This window comes from Xenopus laevis, chromosome 3L, assembly GCF_017654675.1.
Source record: "Xenopus laevis strain J_2021 chromosome 3L, Xenopus_laevis_v10.1, whole genome shotgun sequence".
NCBI lineage: Eukaryota > Metazoa > Chordata > Amphibia > Anura > Pipidae > Xenopus > Xenopus laevis.
The window spans coordinates 153841483-153865413 of record NC_054375.1 but is presented as its reverse complement, the minus strand read 5'-3'; the positions used below and the strand labels follow the sequence as shown (position 1 = coordinate 153865413).

The 23931-nt window shown below is 40.3% G+C and overlaps 11 non-coding genes across 11 annotated transcripts; all 11 read right to left on the bottom strand.

The window, feature by feature from the left end:
* Positions 1-162: 162 nt before the first annotated feature.
* trnat-cgu lies at positions 163-236 on the bottom strand. The gene has a single exon. It is a non-coding gene; the product is annotated as a tRNA-Thr (tRNA).
* Positions 237-1843: 1607 nt separating this feature from the next.
* Positions 1844-1925, bottom strand: trnas-gcu. Its single transcript has one exon. It is a non-coding gene; the product is annotated as a tRNA-Ser (tRNA).
* Positions 1926-4240: 2315 nt separating this feature from the next.
* trnat-cgu lies at positions 4241-4314 on the bottom strand. Its single transcript has one exon. It is a non-coding gene; the product is annotated as a tRNA-Thr (tRNA).
* Positions 4315-5174: 860 nt separating this feature from the next.
* Positions 5175-5256, bottom strand: trnas-gcu. The gene has a single exon. It is a non-coding gene; the product is annotated as a tRNA-Ser (tRNA).
* A 567-nt stretch (positions 5257-5823) lies between these two features.
* trnat-ugu lies at positions 5824-5897 on the bottom strand. Its single transcript has one exon. It is a non-coding gene; the product is annotated as a tRNA-Thr (tRNA).
* A 1349-nt stretch (positions 5898-7246) lies between these two features.
* Positions 7247-7328, bottom strand: trnas-gcu. Its single transcript has one exon. It is a non-coding gene; the product is annotated as a tRNA-Ser (tRNA).
* Positions 7329-8221: 893 nt separating this feature from the next.
* On the bottom strand, positions 8222-8295 carry trnat-cgu. The gene has a single exon. It is a non-coding gene; the product is annotated as a tRNA-Thr (tRNA).
* A 517-nt stretch (positions 8296-8812) lies between these two features.
* On the bottom strand, positions 8813-8886 carry trnat-agu. The gene has a single exon. It is a non-coding gene; the product is annotated as a tRNA-Thr (tRNA).
* Positions 8887-11383: 2497 nt separating this feature from the next.
* Positions 11384-11457, bottom strand: trnat-agu. Its single transcript has one exon. It is a non-coding gene; the product is annotated as a tRNA-Thr (tRNA).
* Positions 11458-13172: 1715 nt separating this feature from the next.
* Positions 13173-13246, bottom strand: trnat-cgu. The gene has a single exon. It is a non-coding gene; the product is annotated as a tRNA-Thr (tRNA).
* An 8247-nt stretch (positions 13247-21493) lies between these two features.
* On the bottom strand, positions 21494-21567 carry trnat-agu. The gene has a single exon. It is a non-coding gene; the product is annotated as a tRNA-Thr (tRNA).
* Positions 21568-23931: the final 2364 nt, after the last annotated feature.

Here is a 23931-nt window from a genome sequence, read left to right as displayed (position 1 = left end):
CACCTGCTTAGTCTGTAAGGACTTTGATAAACACTTCTCAGAAACATTGGTCTTTAGATTTCCTACTTAAAACTAGTCACATATTTTACACAATCAGGACTTAACTACACAGGAGATATCATAGGGTTTGTGAGATCACATCTAACAAAATTTGTTGACTGTAGGCACTGCTGAGAGTTGAACTCAGGATCTACTGTTTACGAGACAGACGCTTTAACCAACTAAGCCACAGCGCCACATCACAGCTGCCATATCACAGGTAATTAGTTGTTCCATGATAAGAGTAATCATATTTGAGACAGATACATTAGAGATATTACTTCCCCATTCAAAATGTATTCTTATACCAACTTAACAGCTCCAATCATAAACACCAGACCTAGAGTAGTTCGACTTTGGCAGTAGCAACTAGTATTATAGGTATTAACAGAGCTTAAGATACAATGCCTTAAGGTGGCCATAGACTCAAAGATCTGCTTGTTTGGCGATATCACCAAACGAGCGGATATTTCCCCGACATGCCATTAATGAGCATGGCTATATCGTGGGTAATCTGATTGTTCAGCCGTATGATCTGATTACGATGTGCCATGGGCTCCACCAGACGAAAGCTGTCGGCGCTCCCCACACACGATCCGAAAATTGTACAAATCGAGGATTCTGTGTGTCTATGGCCACCCTTACTCACAGATGATACTACATTAGTGAGTGCACTAATTTATGAAAATTACATTGCAACAAGGATGGAATTCAAACCCACACGTGCAGAGCACAATGGTTTAGCAGTCCTTCGCCTTAACCTCCTCTTGTAAGCCACAGAACCAGCTGCTAATGAATGTTTTTTACCACAGTTAATTAACTGCACTTTGGTGCAAGTGGCTACGGTCAATGTATTCCAGATCCTATGGTGATGAAGGGAAAGCAATTCCCCTGAATTGTATCATCATTGTCATGATCATTGTCTTGATTTCACCAAGAAGAGGAAATGTGGTAATGTAAGCCAAGGAGAAAAGATTGAGTAGAGAGCAAAATGGTTTAGCAGTCCATCGTCTTAACCACTCGGCCACCTTGTCTTATGAATGTTTTTACCATCCTATCCCGTACCAAAATATGAAGTGTTTGGCCCATATTTTCAAGAATGCACTGGGAAATGCTTAATTCATTTTAATAACCAACCATTTGGCACTGCAGCCAGGTCGGCCTATGTATGGCACGTGGTATTTATAAAATGGACATGTGAAAAAAAAGAGGCACGGCTGATATTTGAACTCAGGATCTCCTGTTTACTAGACAGGCTCTTTAACCAACTAAGCCACAGCACTAACTGACTAAGCAAGTTTTTTAAATAAAATAATTTGCTAACACTTCTCAAGCTGTTCAAGATGCTTTGATAAATACTTCTCAGAAACATTGGTTATTAGATTTCCTACTTACTTAGATACCTTGCCTTAAGCTCCCCATAGACGCGATGATTCTTCTTGCTGAACGACCGATTTTAGGGAAGTCCGACCAATCCTTAGAAATTATCGTGCGGTTAGTGGGATTCGAACGATCGTACATCTTACGATTTTTCGGCCAACATCTGTCAGGAAATTGATCGGCCAGGTCAAAAAATCTTTGTCAGTCCCAGTGCAATCTATTTATGTTTGCAGGGCCAAGCAGGCAGCTCCATTTGTTTTCCTGGCAAATTGGTCTTTTCAGTTGATGGTCAATTTGTACGATAGTACGATCATTCCGAGAAAATGGTGGTCTCATGATGAGGATCGGACATTTTAAAAATCTCAACACCTATGGCCAGCTTAACTCAATTAAAGGTGCCCTAATTTTTTTGAAAAGTTTATCGCGACGAGGATGGGATTCGAACCCACGCGTGCAGAGCACAATGGATTAGCAGTCCATCGCCTTAACCACTCGGCCACCTCGTCTTGTATACATAAAATGTCATGTATTAATTCCCAAAGTATGAAGTGTTTGGCCCAGATCTGCAGGTTAGGAATACTGGCAGAATGCACTTGGAAATGCTTACGCTACAATATCCCTGAATAACTCCAGGAAATTCAGATTGTATCTTCAGGAACACTATAACTTTATCTGGTCCAGACCTGACACTTAAGGGCCAATATCCAAACCTTTGTACACTTTTGCCCTTGATTTGTGTCTGTACATTATCCACCTGCTTAGTCTGTAAGGACTTTGATAAACACTTCTCAGAAACTTTGGTCATTAGATTTCCTACTTACTGTGTTTTAGATCCACAGATCACATTGAACAAGTCTGATCTGGTATATGATGAAGGATGCAAATTTGAACCATAAAATTCACCTATGAGTGTTCCCATTCTGAAATGAATTTCCTTGATGTCAAAATTAGCATAAATGAAAGTAAAGTGTGTACTAGTCTATACCGCAAGTCTGTAGACAAAAACAATGTGTTACATTCCAAAAGCTTCCGCAACTCCAAGGTAAAACAAGCCATACCGAAAGGGCAGTATATGAGAGCTAAGGGAATTTGTTCCAGCCCAGAGAGTTACACAAAGGCAAAAACCTGCCTTACTGAATGGTTTGTTGGAAAGGGATATAAATACAATGTATTAAATAATGCAATAAAAGAAGTAGAAACTCTCACAAGAGAGAATTTATTGGCTAAAAGACCAAAAAATTCATCAAAAAATGTAACAGAACAAAGAATATCCTTTGTGTCTACATTCAATTAACATAGTGATATGACCGAAACTGTCATTAAAGGGATACTGTCATGGGAAAACATGTTTTTTTTCAAAATCCATTTCTCAAAAGAGCAAACTGATTTTTTTATATTCAATTTTGAAATCTGACATGGGGCTAGACGTTTTGTCAATTTCCCAGCTGCCCCTGGTCATGTGACTTGTGCCTGCACTTTAGGAGAGAAATGCTTTCTGGCAGGCTGTTGTTTCTCCTTCTCAATGTAACTGAATGTGTCTCAGTGGGACATATGTTTTTACTATTGAGTGCTGTTCATAGATCTACCAGGCAGCTGTTATCTTGTGTTAGGGAGCTGCTATCTGGTTACCTTCCCATTGTTCTTTTGTTTGGCTGCTGGGGGGGGGAAAAGGGAGAGGGGTGATATCACTCCAACTTGCAGTACAGCAGTAAAGAGTGATTGAAGTTTATCAGAGCACAAGTCACATGACTTGGGGCAGCTGGGAAATTGACAATAAGTCTAGCCCCATGTCAGATTTCAAAATTGAATATAATATAATCTGTTTGCTCTTTTGAGAAATGGATTTCAGTGCAGAATTCTGCTGGAGCAGCACCATTAACTGATTTATTTTGAAATAAAAAATGTTTTTCCTATGACAGTATCACTTTAAGAAATATTGGCCCCATATCCAATATGGACACCTTTTTCACATCCACCTTTATTTTGCTATAAAGAGGCAGGACTTTAAGGGACATGATTTGTCCCTCAGACACAAGAGGCAAGACTAAAAAGTTTAAAGGAAAACCAGTATATGGTACACACCCCTGTCTAGAATGTAACTGCTGCTCCTCTATAAACAAAGGTGACAAAAATAATCACTCTACCAAAGGGCACGACATTAACATTAAAAGCTATGCCACTTGTAATTCAATGTTTGTCGTATATCTACTTAAATTCCCTTGTGGCATGGGCTATGTGGGACAGACCAAGAGAGAGGTCAAAAATATACAGGAACATAAGGGGTATATCAGAAACTACAAGGAAAATACACAGAATGATACACAAGTATAAAAGATATTATAACACACACCTCCTGTTTGTTTGGATCCAATTACTCACATCAACAATGGTGGGGGATGGTAGGGGAGTGTTTAAAACCCTGCACGTTCTGATTGTATGTTACACTTGATAAAGGGCACATAAGCCCGAAATATGTCGTGTACTGGTGGTCGGCATGAAACAAGTAACCACAGCATTTTTATGCTTATTGAGTGCTCTCCTCATTTCTCTTTTACTAAAAGTATAAATATCAATAAAGTAGTGACCTGTATGAGGAAAGTTGCACTATTATCTTGAACCGAGTGGGCAGTGCGTTTTTGGACACTTCAGTATTTTTTATGTCTGATCTGGAATATGTTGACCCCAGACTACATTGCAGCAACTTGCACCAAGTAAAATAGGGAGAAGAACTACAAAGAGCTGGAGATATCTTACTAATAGGATATCACCTACACAATTAGTTAATAGCACCAGAAAAGTTATGGACATTTTATTAAACCTTAGGCACTGCTGAGAGTCGAACTCAGGATCTCCTGTTTACGAGACAGGCGCTTTAACCAACTAAGCCACAGCGCCAGATGATCGAACCAATATTTTACCATATCACAGTTAATTAAAATAAAAATTTGGCTCAGTTTGATGTAACTCTTTCTATTTCCTGGTCTTTTCATATGACAGTGGCACACGTAACTCTGCAAATATCGATAGCACTTTGGTGCCAGTGGCTATGGTCAATGTATTCCAGATCCTATGGTGAAGGGAAAGCAATTCCCCTAAATTGTATCATAATTATCATGATCATTGTCTTGATTTCACCAAGAAGAGGAACAGTGGTGATGTAAGCCAAGGAGAAAAGATTGAGTAGAGAGCAAAACAGTTTAGCAGTCCATCGTCTTAACCACTCGGCCACCTTGTCTTATATGCTTTGCCATCCTATCCAGCACCAAAATATGAAGTGTCACAATATACAACCATTTGGCACTCTGTTACATCACCTCCTGCAACATGGGATTTATCTATCTATCCTCAAGACAATACCAACTCAGAATCCCTCATTTACAAGGCAGGCACATTAACCAACCAAGCCACAGCACTAATAATTCATGCCACAAGATGTGCACCAACCATACAAAGTGGAAAGAACTTGCATTCTCATTAATCTCCTACTTAAAAGGCTGTAAACCAATAGTTGTCCCATGATAAGAGTAATCATATTTGAGAAAGATACATTATTTACCCATTCAAATTGTATTCTTATACCAACTTAACAGCTCTAATCATAAACACTAGAATTGGAGTAGTTCGACTTTGGCTTTGAAGTAGTTCGACTTTGACAGTAGCAACTAGTATTATAGGTATTAACAGAGCTTAAGTTACCATGCCTTACTCACAGATGACTACATTAGTGAGTGCACTAATTTTTGAAAATTACATTGCGACGAGGATGGGACTCGAACCCACGCGTGCAGAGCACAATGGATTAGCAGTTCATCGCCATAACCACTCGGCCACCTCGTCTTGTACACAACTGGTCCAATGTATTAATTCCCAAAGTATGAAGTATTTGGCCCAGATCTGCAGGTTAGGAATATTGGCAGAATGCACTTGGAAATGCTTACGCTACAATATCCCTGAATAACTCCAGGAAATTCAGATTGTACCTTCAGGAACACTATAACTTTATCTGGTCCAGTCCTGGAATTTAAGGGCCAATAGCCAAACCTTTGTACACTTTTGCCCTCGATTTGTGTCTGTACATTATCCACCTGCTTAGTCTGTAAGGACTTTGATAAACACTTCTCAGAAACTTTGGTCATTAGATTTCCTAATTAAAACTAGTAACAGATTTTACACAATCAGGACTTAACTACACAGGAGATATCATAGGGTTTGTCAGATCGACAGATCACATCCAACAAGATCTGGAATATGTTGACCACAGCCTACAATGCAATAACTTGCACCAAGTAGAATAGGTTGTTAGAACTACAAAGAGCTTAAGATAGCTTATTAATAGGATATCATCTACACAATTATTTATAGCACCAGAAAGATAATAGTAATATAGACATGTCATTAAACTTAAGGCACAGCTGAGAGTCAAACTCAGGATCTTCTATTTACAAGACAGACGCTTTAACCAACTAAGCCACAGCACCATATCACAAGTGTTGTATCACAGTTAATTATAATAAAAATTGGCTCAGTTTGATGTAAATCTTTCTATTTCCTGGTTTTCCCATTTAACAGTGGGCACACGTAACTCTGCAAATATCGATAGCACTTTGGTGCATATAATAAATTATCTGACACTTTTAGAACATGATAAACATGATTTAAGTACAATGAAGTATATGTATATGTAATTAAAAGAAACAAGTTACTTCCCAATCATTATTAAGACCATATAGGTGCCGTGTTTTCAAACTAAATATCCAATATACTTCTCTTTGATCAATAATCCTTTTGATATCTCCTCCCCTTGGTCCTAATTTAACACTCTCTATGCCTTGAAATTTAACCTGATTAAAGTCGCCCCCATGTTTATACATGATATGTTTATCTATAGCTCATGACTGTGCTCATCCTCCTGTGTGTACTTTTCTACAATGTCAAGTTGTACAGTGCTCCGTATATAAGTAGCGCTTTATAAAGTAATATATACAGACACACAAAAACATATGAATCTGCCTGTAGAGTAAGAAACATTGGCAGGTAACCAGCAACACAGGTAATGTCTTTCCTGCCCTGTTGCAGTTGGATTAGTTACCTACCATACGGTTACTCAAGCAAATAACCTAATTATTGTGGATGAAAAATGAAAGCACAGTTAAGTCCAAATATCACTTAGCGATCCTCATGCAGTATGGGATATCTCTATCTATCTATCTATCTATCTATCATCAAGACAATGCCAACTCTGAATCCCTCATTTACAAGGCAGGCACATTAACCAACCAACACTAATAATTCATGCCACAAGATGTGCACCAACCATACAAAGTGGAAAGAACTCGCATTCTCATTAATCTCCTACTTAAAAGGCTGTAAACCAATAGTTGTCCCATGATAAGAGTAATCATATTTGAGACAGATACATTAGAGATATTACTTCCCCAGTCAAAATGTATTCTTATACAACTTAACAGCTCCAATCATAAACATCAGAGCTAGAGTAGTAGCAACTAGTATTATAGGTATTAACAGAGCTTAAGATACAATGCCTTAAGGTGGCCATAGACTCAAAGATCCGCTTGTTTGGCGATATCGCCAAACGAGCGGATATTTCCCCGACATGCCATTAATGACCATGGCTATATCGTTGGTAATCTGATTGTTCAGCCGTATGATCCGATTACGATGTGCCATGGGCTCCACCAGACGAAAGCTGTCGACGCTCCCCACACACGATCCGAAAATTGTACAAATCAAGGATTCTGTCTATGGGCACCCTTACTCACAGATGATACTACATTAGTGATTGCACTAATTTTTGAAAATTGCATTGCGACAAGGATGGGATTCGAACCCACGTGTGCAGAGCACAATGGATTAGCAGTCCATCGCCTTAACCACTCGGCCACCTCGTCTTGTTAACACCTAATCCAATGCATCCATTCAAAGTATGAGCACTTGGAAATGCTTACGCTACAATATCCCTGAATAACTCCAGGAAATTCAGATTGTACCTTCAGGAACTCTATAACTTTATCTGGTCTAGTCCTGACACTTAAAGGACCAGTAACATCAAAAATTTTTACAAAAAAAATCGTTAAAATACAACGAAAAAAAACACCAACACAAATTAAAATTTAAAATAGTAAAGCCTTTATTAAGAAATAACTTACAGAAACTCCACTTCCTGTCCTCTTCATAAGTTATTTCTTAATCTTTTTGCAGCTGCTTTGTTTCAGCTGCCTTGACAGTGACGGAGTGGGCACGGGGGTCGGCAGTCAGTGCTGCATTCCTGGAGCGGAGGAGTGGGAGAGACATCGCCTTCATACTGCTGCTGGATGAAGAAGAGCTGGAGAAGGCGATCGGGCAGAGGACACGCTGTCAGTGTATAGCCAGGAGGAGAAATCGAGCGATGCAGATGGATGGTCGCCCTTTCGCCGTTTCTGAAGAGGACAGGAAGTGGAGTTTCTGTAAGTTATTTCTTAATAAAGGCTTTACTATTTCAAATTTTAATTTGTGTTGGTGTTTTTTTTTCGTTGTATTCTAACAAATTTTTTGGTAAAAATTTTTGACGTTACTGGTCCTTTAAGGGCCAATATCCAAACCTTTGTACACTTTGGCCCTTGATTTGTGTCTGTACATTATCCACCTGCTTAGTCTGTAAGGACTTTGATAAACACTTCTCAGAAACTTTGGTCATTAGATTTCCTACTTAAAACTAGTCACATATTTTACACAATCAGGACTTAACTACACAGGAGATATCATAGGGTTTGTCAGATCACATCCAACAAAATCACTTTACCGTAGGCACTGCTGAGAGTCGAACTCAGGATCTTCTGTTTACGAGACAGGCGCTTTAACCAACTAAGCCACAGCGCCAGATAGTCAAACATAATTTTTTACCATCTCACAGTTAATTAAAATAAAATTTGGCTCAGTTTGATGTAAATCTTTCTATTTCCTGGTTTTCCCATTTAACAGTGGGCACACGTAACTCTGCAAATAACGATAGCACTTTGGTGCAAGTGGCTACGGTCAATGTATTCCAGATCCTATGGTGATGAAGGGAAAGCAATTCCCCTAAATTGTATCATAATTGTCATGATCATTGTCTTGATTTCACCAAGAAGAGAAAATGTGGTAATGTAAGCCAAGGAGAAAAGATTGAGTAGAGAGCAAAATGGTTTAGCAGTTCATCGTCTTAACCACTCAGCCACCTTGTCTTATGAATGTTTTTACCAACCTATCCAGTACCAAAATATGAAGTGTTTGGCCCATATTTTTCAGAATGTACTGGGATATGCTCAATTCATTTTAATAACTAACCATTTGGCACTGGAGCCACGTCGGCCTATGTATGGCACGTGGTATTTATAAAATGGACATGTGAAAAAAGAGGCACTGCTGAGATTCGAACTCAGGATCTCCTGTTTACTAGACAGGCGCTTTAACTAACTAAGCCACAGCACCAACACCCGCTTTTGCCTGTGGCTTTCACCAACTGCTTTAAAAAAGAATCCACCCCCATGTAGGAAGTTTTGCCATCAATTTTCTTACTTTGAGAAATCATTTTTCAAAAACATTGGCCATTAGATCTCCTACTATAGAATGCAAAGCATTTGAGAAACCTTAATCAGACAATAGTTACTGCACTGAGGGTGGGATCCACATATTTCGACCCTGGTTCACAGGTTCAAGCTACTCAATCAAGGTTGAGGTTCTCTTTTTGTGCCAAATTCTTAGAAGACCAACAACCCCAAAAGCCATTCCTTCTAACAGGTCAGCAAGAGCTTTGTACCTCCCCAGCCAAGTTTTATTCTTTGACTCAAATAAGTTGTGTGTGAGTTTTATGTTTTTCTGCTGTCTGTTTGTTCAATCTTAAGGATATTTGCTGGGTAACCATGCCTGTGTTTGCTATAGACTGTTTATCCAGCAATATATGTAGAACAAAAGAAGCAATCTCCTTATCTCCTGTTTGGGACTGGGAGACTGGGAGAATGCACTGGGTGCTAATGTCACAATATACAACCATTTGGCACTGTTACATCACCTCATGCAACATGGGATTTATCTATCTATCATAAAGATTCTACCAACTCAGAATCCCTTTTTTACAAGGCAGGAACTTGAATCTACCAAGTCACAGCACTAATTATACATGTCACAAGATGTGCACCAACCATACAAAGTGGAAAGAACTCACATTAATCTCCTACTTAAAAGGCTGTAAACCAATAGTTGTCCTGTGAAGGGTACTCATATTTAAGACAGATACATTAGAGATATTTCCCCATCCAAATTGTATTCTTATACAAACTTTAAAGCATCAATAATAACCACAAAACCTGGAATAGTTTGACTTAGATGGTAGCAACTAGTATTAAAGGTATTAACAGAGATTACGATATCTTGCCTTACTTACTCCATTAGTTGTGCACAAATTTTTTGAAAATTACATCCTGACAAGAATGGGATTTGAACCCACGCGCGGAGAGTACAACGGATTAGCAGTCTTTCACCTGAACCACTCGTCCACCTCATCTTATAAATATCAGGGGTCATGTACCATTCCCAAAGTATGAAGTGTTTGGCCCAGATCTGCAGGTTAGGAATATTGGCAGAATGCACTTGGAAATGCTTACGCTACAATATCCCTGAATAACTCCAGGAAATTCAGATTGTACCTTCAGGAACACTATAACTTTATCTGGTCCAGTCCTGACACCGCTTAGTTTGTAAGGTACAGAATAAGGGACAGGGACCTCATTTCTACTGTGTCTCTTACCGTCTGCCACTTAATATCCATATATTTATACTTATTACTGTGCTCATCCTCCTGTGTGTACTTTTCTACAATGTCAAATTGTACAGTGCGTCATATCTAAGTAGCGCTTTATAACGTAATATATACATACACACAAAAACATATGAACCATTAGGTCTGCCTGTCAGGTAACTGTCTCGTCACCTTAGCAACAGAGGATATGGCATTTATAAAATAAATATGATCCAAAGTGAAGGCGCTGATGATCTCCTGTTTACTAGACAGGCACATTAACCGACTAAGCACCATCTGACAAACCATTATCTTTACATTTAGAAAATCTACTAACACTTCTCAAGCTGCTCAAGGTGTATTCTTGCTTTGATAAACACTTCTCAAAAACATTGGTCATTACATTTTCTACTTTCTTAAAACGTCACAGATTTTACACAATAAGGACTTAACTACACAGGAGATATCATAGGGTGTTTTACATTGACAGATCACATCCAACAAGTCTGATCTGGAATATGTTGACCCCAGCCTACATTGAAGCAACTTGCACCAAGGTAGAGAAGAATAGGTAGAAGAACTACAAAGAGCTGGAGATATCTTACTAATAGGATATCATCTACACAATTAACTAATATTACCAGAAAAAGTAATATAAACATGTTATTAATCCTTAGGCACTGCTGAGAGTCAAACTCAAGATCTCCAGTTTACGAGACAGGCGCTTTAACCAACTAAGCCACAACAAAAAAATTGTACAATTGGCAATACATGCAGAGATATCAGAAATCTTTTAATCTGGCTGTTCAACGAAATGATCGATCTCGGGACGAAAAATGCCGGGACTCTCTACACACAGACCAGAAATCATACGAGTAATTGATTCGTACAATCAGATATTTGCGTCTATGGCAAGCTTAATTTACACACGACACTCCATAAGTGAGTGCACTAATTTTTTGAAAACCACATTGTGATGAGGATGAGATTCGAACCCACGCATGCATAGCACGATGTCTTGCATTCCTATGAGTTGTACCCATTCCCAAAGTATAAAGTCTTTGGCCCAGATCTGTAGGTTAGGAATACTGGCAGAATGCACTTGGAAATGCTTACGCTACAATATCCCTGAATAACTTTGTACACTTTTTCCCTCAATATGGCAATTATAAAAAAATCAAAGCAAACCAAAGGAACTGCTGAGATTTGAACTCAGGATCTCCTGTTTACTAGACAGGCGCTTTAACCAGCTAAGCCACAGCACCAAATGACTAAGCAAGATCTTTAAATAAAATAATTTGCTAACATTTCTCAAGCTGTTCAAGATGCTTTGATAAACACTTCTCAGAAACATTGGTTATTAGATTTCCTACTTACTTAGATACCTTGCCTTAAGCTCCCCATAGACGCGATGATTCTTCTTGCTGAACGACCGATTTAGGGAAGTCCGACCAATCGTGGCGATCTTTTCTCGCTCGAAATAGCGAGGCAATTTCGAGCGACAATAGAAAAAAGATCGCCGCGTGTGTTTTTACGCTGGCGATTTGTCGCGATTCCCCATAGACGCCAGCGCAAAAGTTTCCCCAGCGATTGCGGCTTAAAAGTCGCGGCTAAAAGTCGCCGCGAGTCAAATCGCGGCGCTATCGCCTAGTGTGGCCTTAGCCTTAGGAGAGAAATGCTTTCTGGCAGGCTGCTGTTTTTCCTTCTCAATGTAACTGAATGTGTCTCAGTGGGACATGGGTTTTTACTATTGAGTGTTGTTCTGAGATCTACCAGGCAGCTGTTATCTTGTGTTAGGGAGCTGTTATCTGGTTACCTTCCCATTGTTCTTTTGTTTGGCTGCTGGGGGGAAAGGGAGAGGGGTGATATCACTCCAACTTGCAGTACGGCAGTAAAAAGTGATTGAAGTTTATCAGAGCACAAGTCACATGACTTGGGGCAGCTGGGAAATTGACAATATGTCTAGCCCCATGTCAGATTTCAAAATTGAATATAATATAATCTGTTTGCTCTTTTGAGAAATGGATTTCAGTGCAGAATTCTGCTGGAGCAGCACCATTAACTGATTTATTTTGGAAAAAAAATGTTTTTCCTATGACAGTATCCCTTTAAGAAATATTGGCCCCATATCCAATCTGGACACCTTTTTCACATCCACCTTTATTTTGCTATAAAGAGGCAGGACTTTAAGGGACATGATTTGTCCCTCAGACACAAGAGGCAAGACTAAAAAGTTTAAAGGAAAACCAGTATATGGTACACACCCCTGTCTAGAATGTAACTGCTGCTCCTCTATAAACAAAGGTGACAAAAATAATCACTCTACCAAAGGGCACGACATTAACATTAAAAGCTATGCCACTTGTAATTCAATGTTTGTCGTATATCTACTTAAATTCCCTTGTGGCATGGGCTATGTGGGACAGACCAAGAGAGAGGTCAAAAAAAGGATACAGGAACATAAGGGGTATATCAGAAACTACAAGGAAAATACACAGAATGATACACAAGTATAAAAGAAATTATAACACACACCTCCTGTTTGTTTGGATCCAATTACTCACATCAACACTGGTGGGGGATGGTAGGGGAGTGTTTAAGAACCTGCACGTTCTGATTGTATGTTACACTTGATAAAGGGCACATAAGCCCGAAATATGTCGTGTACTGGTGGTCGGCATGAAACAAGTAACCACAGCATTTTTATGCTTATTGAGTGCTCTCCTCATTTCTCTTTTACTAAAAGTATAAATATCAGGAAAGTGGTGACCTGTATGAGGAAAGTTGCACTATTATCTTGAACCGAGTGGGCAGTTCAGTATTTTTTATGTCTGATCTGGTATATGTTGACCCCAGACTACATTGCAGCAACTTGCACCAAGTAAAATAGGGAGAAGAACTACAAAGAGCTGGAGATATCTTACTAATAGGCTATCACCTACACAATTAGTTAATAACACCAGAAAAGTTATTAAACCTGAGGCACTGCTGAGAGTCAAACTCAGATTCTCCTGTTTACGAGACAGGCGCTTTAACCAACTAAGCCACAGCGCCAGATAGTCAAACATAATTTTTTACCATCTCACAGTTAATTAAAATAAGATTTGGCTCAGTTTGATGTAAATCTTTCTATTTCCTGGTCTTTTCATATGACAGTGGCACACGTAACTCTGCAAATATCGATAGCACTTTGGTGCAAGTGGCTATGGTCAATGTGTTCCAGATCCTACGGTGATGAAGGGAAAGCAATCCCCAAAATTGTATCATCATTGTCATCATCATGGTGATGTGGTGATGTAAGCCAAGAAGAAAAGATTGAGTAGAGAGCAAAACAGTTTAGCAGTCCATCGTCTTAACCACTCGGCCACCTTGTCTTATATGCTTTGCCATCCTATCCAGCACCAAAATATGAAGTGTCACAATATACAACCATTTGGCACTCTGTTACATCACCTCCTGCAACATGGGATTTATCTATCTTTCCTGGGTTCCCCATGGCAGCAACTAATGGGTTAATTCCCCTATCCCGAGAATGGACAGGCTTAACAAGCAATAATTACAATCCTTTAAGAACCCACCCCAGCCTCCTGTGCGTTGTCTTTTTTTTTTTCTGTCCGCTGGTTTGGATAGGCTTTTTTTCTTTGCTCTCACCTGGGTCATGGTTGGCCCTTTTCCACACATGTGAAGCCTCTGCAAAGGTAACCGCTTGGCGCTCTGCCTGTCAGAGGGTCCCCCCACCCCTCACCTTCAATCGACAGTATGGGGGAGACATTAGAGGTAAAGTGGAGTAGTATATTGCGGTTTGCGTTCCAAATGCGCACCTATGCGTTCCAGGAGGAGGAAGTGACGTCACTTCCGGTTTTCCGGTTTTCTGGCGCCAAAGAAGGGTTTAAAAGGACGCTAAAGGTGTCAGATATGTTTGCTGGTCCTTCTTGGTTCCACTGGCTACGCTTGGCTGTCTGGTCTCTCTCTCATGCTCTTCTGGTAGGTACCTCTTCCTTGGCATGGTAGTTGTTAGTGCTGGGTGTTGATTTTTTTTTTTTTTTTTTTGGCTACCATGTCTAGCTCTTGTCTGAAAAAGGGGTTGAGCATTCACCCATTCCAATGGAGGATTCTCCCACTGCCCATGATTCACATCGCTCAGGTTCTAGGTGAGAGCACAAAAAAGTTTTTTTTTTTTTTTTTTGGATTCTTCTCTTTTTTTTTTTCCTTTTCACTATCATCCACTATTGTCTTTTAGGCTCTCTTCAAAGAGATCTCGGACTCATCAAGAAGCTCAGTCGATCTCAAAGGATCCAGCAGCCACAAGGGAAGAGGAGAGACCCAGATGCAAAGCATGCCCTAATAGGGCTCTAAAGGATAAATATTTATGTCGAAGTTGCCTCACGGAAGTGGCTGGAGAAACCTCCCAGGAGACTTCGGATGTTTTGGGCATGATTAAAAAAGCAGTCTCAGAGGGTATGTTGTCTGCTGTGCAGGCTTCTTCATCCTTAAGATCAAGAAAAAGACCTAGAACTAGGTCTCAGGAAAAAGAAGGAAGTGAGGAGAATTCAGGGTCGGAGACAGATGAGTATCTGGTCTTGTCTGAGGCAGAATCAGAGGAAGATGCTGCGCATCTATTTGACTTCAAGATGGTGGATCCTTTAGTAAGAGCCATTAAGGAAGCATTGAAGTGTGAGGAGGAGAAGGAGAAGGAAGAAGCTTCTACTTCCAAGAAGTTGTTCATGTCAAAGCCCAAGAGGAATAATTATTTTCCTATCTTTGAAGAGGTTAAGGAATTAATAGCCTCAGAGTGGAGCAGGATGGAGAAGAAAACGTCAATTAAGAACAGATTGTCTAAACTTTATCCATTTTCTTCAGAGGATTCAAAAGATTGGGATTCTCCACCAGTAGTGGATGCAGCCTTGGCGCGGTTAGCCAGGAAGTCAACGCTCCCTGTAGAAGATGCCACTAGTTTTCGAGATCCAATGGAGAGAAGGATGGATAATGATTTGAAGAAGGCATACTTGGCCTCTGGCTCGGCTCTCAAGCCAGCCATAGCCTTATCCTCTTTGTCCAGGGCCTTTAGATCCTGGATTTCAAATATTGAAGAAGCTCTGAAGAGTAGAGTCAGTCGAGAGAAGATTATAGATGCTTTGGTGGAACTCAAGTTGGGATCAGACTTCATGGCGGAGGCTTCCTTAGACCTCATACGACTTTCAGCTAGAAATATTGCCTTGTCGGTTTCAGCTCGGCGTGCCTTATGGCTCCGTCCATGGCAGGCGGACAACAATTCTAAATATAATTTATGCATTTTTCCCTTTTCGGGACAGAAGCTCTTTGGACAAAAGCTTGAGGAAGTTATAAAGAAGGTGTCGGGGGGTAAAAGCATGTTTTTACCACAGGAAAGTAGACCTAGACGTTCTTATTTTTCTTCAAACAGAAGATCCTTTAGAGAAAACCTGTTTTCTAATGATCAGAAGAACTATAGACCTGGAAGAGAATATGGAAGATCTCGAGCTTGGAAAGGAGGTCAAACATCAGTTAGGTCGGATAGGGGAAGAATGCCTGCTTCCTTTCGGGAGAGAAGAACACCAAGTTTTTCTGAAGGTCCGCCAGTCCAACCCCAGAAGGTAGGAGGTCGATTAAAAAGATTTGCTGGGGTTTGGACTGGAACAATTCGAGACAACTGGGTTTGCACGGTGATAAGCAGGGGGTATTCAATAGAATTCAACCGAAGACCTCCAACCCCGCATTATGTCCCTTCAGCTATCCCTTCAGATCCAGCAAAGGCTCAGGCTATTCATCTTTATGTGCAGAAACTCCTCTACCAGAAGGCGATTCAACTAGTGCCAGAAGAAGAGAAATTTCAAGGTTTTTATTCACCTCTCTTTCTCATTCCAAAGGCCTCAGGAGAATACAGACCAATCTTGGATCTAAAGGAGCTCAACAGTTGCATAAATCCTCAACATTTCAAGATGGAGTCTTTGTCAACGATAATTCAAGCTCTACGCTTGGGGGATTGGATGATGTCCATCGATCTTCTAGATGCGTATTTACACATCCCTATTGCCCAGCATCATCACAGGCTTTTGAGATTCTCAACTCTGCAGGGTCATTTCCAATTCACATGTCTACCTTTCGGTCTATCGACCTCCCCCAGAGTGTTTTCAAAGGTTCTGGTGGCACTGGTGGCTTTTTTAAGGGAACAGAATATCAGAATCTACCATTACTTGGACGACCTGCTTCTCCTAGCTTCCTCTCAGGAGCAATTACTGGCCATATCGGGTCAAGTGCTTCGGACGTTGCAGCAGTTCGGATGGCTGGTGAATTTTCAAAAGAGCAACCTAGTCCCTTCTCAGCAATTAATTTACTTGGGGGCTCACCTAGACACGCAGAGAGATCTAGTTTCTCTTCCCAAGGAGAAATTAGTGAAGATTCAACTAACAGTGGAGGAAGCCCTTGCACAGGGGTGTTTGTCAGCAAGGCAGTGGCTTCGCCTTTTAGGTCTTCTGTCATCAACCTTTCAGATGGTGAAATGGGGTCGATGGCATACCAGAGCCATTCAGTTTCACTTCCTACAGTGTTGGAACCGTTGCTCGATGAGCCAAAGGATCAGGATTCCAAGGAGACTCAAGGAAGAGTTAGAGTGGTGGCTCGTGACAGACAATCTCGAGATAGGTTTACCCATCAAGGAGCCAGTTTGGAGCCTGCTGACCACGGATGCAAGCACGGTAGGATGGGGTGCGCATTATCTACAATTCAATATACAAGGCAGATGGAACTCGGGCAGGATAGAAAGCTCGTCCAATATTCTGGAACTGAGAGCAGCGAGGAATGCTCTTCTGACCTTCCAAGATCACCTGCAGGACAAGGATGTGAAACTGAGGATAGACAATTCTACGGCAGTAGCCTATGTAAGAAAGCAAGGAGGAACCAGGAGTCAACAGTTATTAGAGGAGACTGCATTGATCATGCAGGTGGCAGAGACTCATGTCAGGAGTTTGACAGCAGTCTATCTTCCAGGGGTTCAGAATTATCAAGCAGATTGGCTCAGCAGAAGATTTGCGGATCGTCACGAGTGGGAACTGGACCAGGAAGTATTTTGTTGGATAACTTCAAAACTGGGAAAACCAGGGGTGGACATCATGGCTTCTCCATGGAATGCCAAGGTTCCCCACTTTTACTCCTGGAAACCTCACCACAGAGCGATGGGTTCGGATGCTCTATCGATACCATGGGATTTCAAGTTGGGTTATGTCTTTCCACCAATTCCTTTAATACAGGCAGTATTGAAGAAGGTTTGTCAGGAGAAGGTCAAGGTTATTGCCATCATTCCATATTGGCCGAGGAGACCATGGTTTCCTCTCCTTTTAAGTTTAGCAATGCGTCCTCCCCTGAAACTCCCAGTTCAGATAGGTCTGTTAAGACAAGGAGCCATTCTGCATCCAGACCCTCAGAGCCTGAATTTAATGGCGTGGAAATTGAACGGTCAAGACTATTGAAAGAGGGAATTTCTCCGCCTGTGGTCTCTATGCTCTTAAAATCCAGGAAATCCTCTACTAATACTACGTATCATCGTATCTGGGAGAAATTTATTCAATTCTCTGCAAAGGAATCTATGGATCCATTTTCCCCATCAGTCACCAGCATATTATCTTTTCTTCAGACTGGATTTGAAAAAGGGTTGAGCTTGAGTGCACTAAAAGTGCAGATTTCTGCTCTTACAGCCCTTACAAATACTCATTGGGCTAAGAATGAATTAATAATTCAATTCCTCAAGGCTGTTTTAAAGTTAAGACCTCCAAATAGGAAGTTGTCCGCCCCTTGGAGTCTGCCTTTAGTGTTGCAGGGGCTAGCAAAGGCTCCATTTGAACCTTTAGAACAAGTCTCGGACTATTTTGTAACTCTCAAGACGGTTTTCCTTGTGGCTCTGGCCTCGGCTAGCAGGGTGTCAGATCTATTTGCCTTGGCAGCTAATCCTCCCTTCACAATTTGTGATATAGAAAGAGCTATTTTGAGACCACTTCCTTCAGTACTTCCTAAGGTGGTTTCTCAGTTTCATCTCAAGAGAGAGGTTGTTTTACCAGCTTTTTCAAATATTGAAGGCAATGATTCGGATTCTATCCACCTTCTAGATCCAGTAAGAAGCTTGAAGATATATTTGGATAGATCTGCTGTTTGGAGGAAATCAGACAATCTCTTTGTGATTCCAGCCGGCATAAGAAAGGGTCATGCGGCTACAAAAGCTACACTAGCCAGATGGCTAGTTTCAGTAATTAAGAGAGCCTATGTTGAGCAGAAGCTGGAAATTCCTGTGGGTATCACAGCGCATTCAGTGAGGGCAGTGTCTACATCCTGGGCAGCAGAGAAGAAGGTTCCTACTGACATCATCTGTAAGACAGCCAGTTGGCGTTCAGCCAGAACCTTCCTGAGACATTACAAGTTGGAAGTTAATACTGAAGATGCTGTTCTCTTTGCCTCAACTGTTCTTGGTTTAGATACTCAATAGTAAACTTTTATAATGCAGATGGTGTTATGTGTTTATTCCCCCCCATAGCTTTTTATTTCCCATTAGTTGCTGCCATGGGGAACCCAGGAAAATGGAGAATTCCTATCATACTTACCGTAATTCTCTTTTCCTGGAGTTCCTCCATGGCAGCACGCGCTCCCACCCTTAGGACTTTAAACAAAGACAACGCACAGGAGGCTGGGGTGGGTTCTTAAAGGATTGTAATTATTGCTTGTTAAGCCTGTCCATTCTCGGGATAGGGGAATTAACCCATTAGTTGCTGCCATGGAGGAACTCCAGGAAAAGAGAATTACGGTAAGTATGATAGGAATTCTCCATTATCCTCAAGACAATACCAACTCAGAATCCCTCATTTACAAGGCAGGCACATTAACCAACCAAGCCACAAAACTAATAATTCATGCCACAAAATGTGCACCAACCATACAAAGTGGAAAGAACTCGCATTCTCATTAATCTCCTACTTAAAAGGCTGTAAACCAATAGTTGTCCCATGATAAGAGTAATCATATTTGAGACAGATACATCAGAGATATTATTTACCCATTCAAATTGTATTCTTATACCAAGTTAACAGCTCCAATCATAAACACCAGACTTGGAGTAGTTCGACTTTGGCAGTAGCAACTAGTATTATAGGTATTAACAGAGCTTAAGTTACCATGCCTTACTCACAGATGACACTACATTAGTGAGTGCACTAATTTTTGAAAATCACATTGCGACGAGGATGGGATTCGAACCAACGCGTGCAGAGCACAATGGATTAGCAGTCCATCACCTTAACCACTCGGCCAGGATCTCCTGGATCTCCTGTTTACGAGACAGACGCTTTAACCAACTAAGCCACAGCGCCAGATAGTCAAACATAATTTTTTACCATCTCACAGTTAATTAAAATAAAATTTGGCTCAGTTTGATGTAAATCTTTCTATTTCCTGGTTTTCCCATTTAACAGTGGGCACATGTAACTCTGCAAATAACGATAGCACTTTGGTGCATATAATAAATTATCTGACAATTTTAGAACATGATAAACATGATTTAAGTACAATGAAGTATATTTATATGTAATTAGAAGAAACAAGTGACTTCCCAATCATTATTAAGACCATATGGGTGCCGTGTTTTCAAACTAAATATCCAATATACTTCTATTTGATCAATAATCCTTTTGATATCTCCTCCCCTTGGTACTTATTTAACACTCTCTATGCCTTGAAATTTAACCTGATTAAAGTCGCCCCCATGTTTATACATGATATGTTTATCTATAGCTCATGACTGTGCTCATCCTCCTGTGTGTACTTTTCTACAATGTCAAATTGTACAGTGCTCCGTATATAAGTAGCGCTTTATAAAGTAATATATACAGACATATAAAAACAGATGAACCATTAGGTCTGCCTGTAGAGTAAGAAACATTGGTGGGTAACCAGCAACGTGAATGTTGATAAAAGGATCCGCACACACTTCTTTCTTTTGCAGTGGGGGGTCACCCCTTCACATTATTTGTTTAATCACCACACCATCTGTGGTGATGGTGTGGTGATTAAACAAATAAAGTGAAGGGGTGACCCCCCACTGCAAAAGAAAGAAGTGTGTGCGGATCCTTTTATCAACATTCACGTTGCTAGGGGACCTTGCCGGGTCGACGGAAGAACGCACCACCTCTGCAGGATCAGTGAGATTGGGTGTGCGGTAAGAAAATCACATTGTGGGTAACCAGCAACACAGGCAATGTCTTTCCTGACCTGTTGCAGTTGGATTAGTTACCTACCATACGGTTACTCAAGCAAATAACCTAATTATTGTGGATGAAAAATTAAAGCACAGTTAAGTCCAAATATCACTTAGCGATCCTCGTGCAGTATGGGATATCTCTATCTATCTATCTATCTATCTATCTATCTATCTATCTATCTATCTATCTATCTATCTATCTATCTATCTAACTATCTATCATCAAGACAATGGCAACTCTGAATCCCTCATTTACAAGGCAGGCACATTAACCAACCAAGCCACAACACTAATAATTCATGCCACAAGATGTGCACCAACCATACAAAGTGGAAAGAACTCGCATTCTCATTAATCTCCTACTTAAAAGGCTGTAAACCAATAGTTGTCCCATGATAAGAGTAATCATATTTGAGACAGATACATTAGAGATATTACTTTCAAATTCAAATTGTATTCTTATACCAACTTAACAGCTCCAATCATAAACACCAGACCTGGAGTAGTTCGACTTTGGCAGTAGCAACTAGTATTATAGGTATTAACAGAGCTTAAGATACAATGCCTTAAGGTGGCCATAGACTCAAAGATCTGCTTGTTTGGCGATATCGCCAAATGAGCGGATATTTCCCCGACATGCCATTAATGAGCATGGCTATATCGTGGGTAATCTGATTCTTCAGCCGTATGATCCGATTACGATGTGCCATGGGCTCCGCCAGACGAAAGCTGTCGGCGCTCCCCACACACAATCCAAAAATTATACAAATCGAGGATTCTGTCTGTCTATGACCACCCTTACTCACAGATGATACTACATTAGTGAGTGTACAAAATTTTGAACATTACATTGCGACGAGGGTGGGATTCGAACCCACGCGTGCAGAGGTCATTGGATTAGTAGTCCATCACCTTAACCACTCACCCATATTTTTCAGAATGCATTGGGATATGCTCAATTCATTTTAATAACTAACCATTTGGCACTGGAGCCACGTCGGCCTATGTATGGCACGTGGTATTTATAAAATGGACATGTGAAAAGAAGGCACTGCTGAGATTTGAACTCAGGATCTCCTGTTTACTAGACAGGCGCTTTAACCAACTAAGCCACAGCACCAACACACGCGTTAGCATGCTGCTTTTACCAACTGCTTTAAAAAAGAATCCACCCCCATGTTAGAAGTTTTGCCATCAATTTTCTTACTTTGAGAAATCATTTTTCAAAAACATTGGCCATTAGATCTCCTACTATAGAAAGCAAAGCATTTGAGAAACCTTAATCAGACAATAGTTACTGCACTGAGGGTGGGATCCACATATTTCTACCCTGGTTCACAGGTTCAAGCTACTCAATCAAGGTTGAGGCTCTCTTTTTGTGCCAAATTCTTAGAAGACCAACAACCACAAAAGCCATTCCTTCTAAAAGGTCAGCAAGAGCTTTGTACCTCCCCAGCCAAGTTTTATTCTTTGACTCAAATAAGTTGTGTGTGAGTTTTATGTTTTTCTGCTGTCTGTTTGTTCAATCTTAAGGATATTTGCTGGGTAACCATGCCTGTGTTTGCTATAGACTGTTTATCCAGCAATATATGTAGAACAAAAGAATCAATCTCCTTATTTTTGCCATAGCTAAAGTATGTCTCATATGTGCAGAATTTAAACCTAAACCTAAAATGTATGATTAAATCAGAAAGTAATATAATAACCCCTATACTATATCTGCCTAAAATATTCTTTTTGTCTGGATATTAAAAAAGTGTGCAGTAGTATTCTCTGACAATGGACTACACACACACACAGCTCATCTCACACTTGTGTTTACCAGTGTTGGAAAATTGTCAGGACATGGATGGAATATCAGCGGATGTAGAAAAGAGAGAAACTCTAGCTCACTTTGGCCTGTTTGGGATTGGGAGACAGGGAGATGCACTGGGTGCTAATGTCACAATATACAACCATTTGGCACAATGTTACATCACCTCATGCAACATGGGATTTATCTATCTATCATAAAGATTCTACCAACTCAGTATCCCTCATTTACAAGGCAGGAACATGAATCTACCAAGTCACAGCACTAATAATACATGTCACAAGATGTGCACCAACCATACAAAGTGGAAAAAACTCACATTAATCTCCTACTTAAAAGGCTGTAAACCAATAGTTGTCCTGTGACGAGGACTCATATTTAAGACAGATACATTAGAGATATTTCCCCATCCAAATTGTATTCTTATACAAACTTTAAAGCATCAATCATAACCACAAAACCTGGAATAGTTTGATTTAGGTGGTAGCAACTAGTATTAAAGGTATTAACAGAGATTACGATATCTTGCCTTACTCACTCCATTAGTTGTGCATAAATTTTTTGAAAATTACATCCTGACAAGAATGGGATTTGAACCCACGCACGCAGAGAACAACGGATTAGCAGTCTTTCACCTGAACCACTCGTCCACCTCACCTTATAAACATCAGTGGTCATGTACCATTCCGAAAGTATGAAGTGTTTGGCCCAGATCTGCAGGTTAGGAATACTGGCAGAATGTACTTGGAAATGCTTACGCTACAATATCCCTGAATAACTCCAGGAAATTCAGATTGTACCTTCAGGAACACCATAACTTTATCTGGTCCAGCCCTGACACTTAAGGGCCAATATCCAAACCTTTGTACACTTTTGCCCTCGATTTGTGTCTGTACATTATCCACCTGCTTAGTCTGTAAGGACTTTGATAAACACTTCTCAGAAACTTTGGTCATTAGATTTCCTACTTACTGTGTTTTAGATCCACAGATTACATTGAACAAGTCTGATCTGGTATATGATGAAGGATGCAAATTTGAACCATAAAATTCACCTATGAGTGTTCCCATTCTGAAATGAATTTCCTTGATGTCAAAATTAGCATAAATGAAAGTAAAGTGTGTACTAGTCTATACCGCAAGTCTGTAGACAAAAACAATTTGTTACATTCCAAAAGCTTCCACAACTCCAAGGTAAAACAAGCCATACCGAAAGGGCAGTATATGAGAGCTAAGAGAATTTGTTCCAGCCCAGAGAGGTACACAAAGGCAAAAACCTGCCTTACTGAATGGTTTGTTGGAAAGGGATATAAATACAATGTATTAAATAATGCCATAAACGAAGTAGAAACTGTCCCAAGAGAGAATTTATTGGCCAAAAGACCAAAAAATTCAGCAAAAAATGTAACAGAACAAAGAATATCCTTTGTGTCTACATTAAATCAACATAGTGATATGACCGAAATTGTCATTAAAGGAATACTGTCATGGGAAAACATGTTTTTTTCCAAATGAATCAGTTAATAGTGCTGCTCCAGCAGAATTCTGCACTGAAATCCATTTCTCAAAAGAGCAAACAGATTTTTTTATATTCAATTTTGAAATCTAACATGGGGCTAGACATTTTGTCAATTTCCCAGCTGCCCCCAGTCATGTGACTTGTGCCTGCACT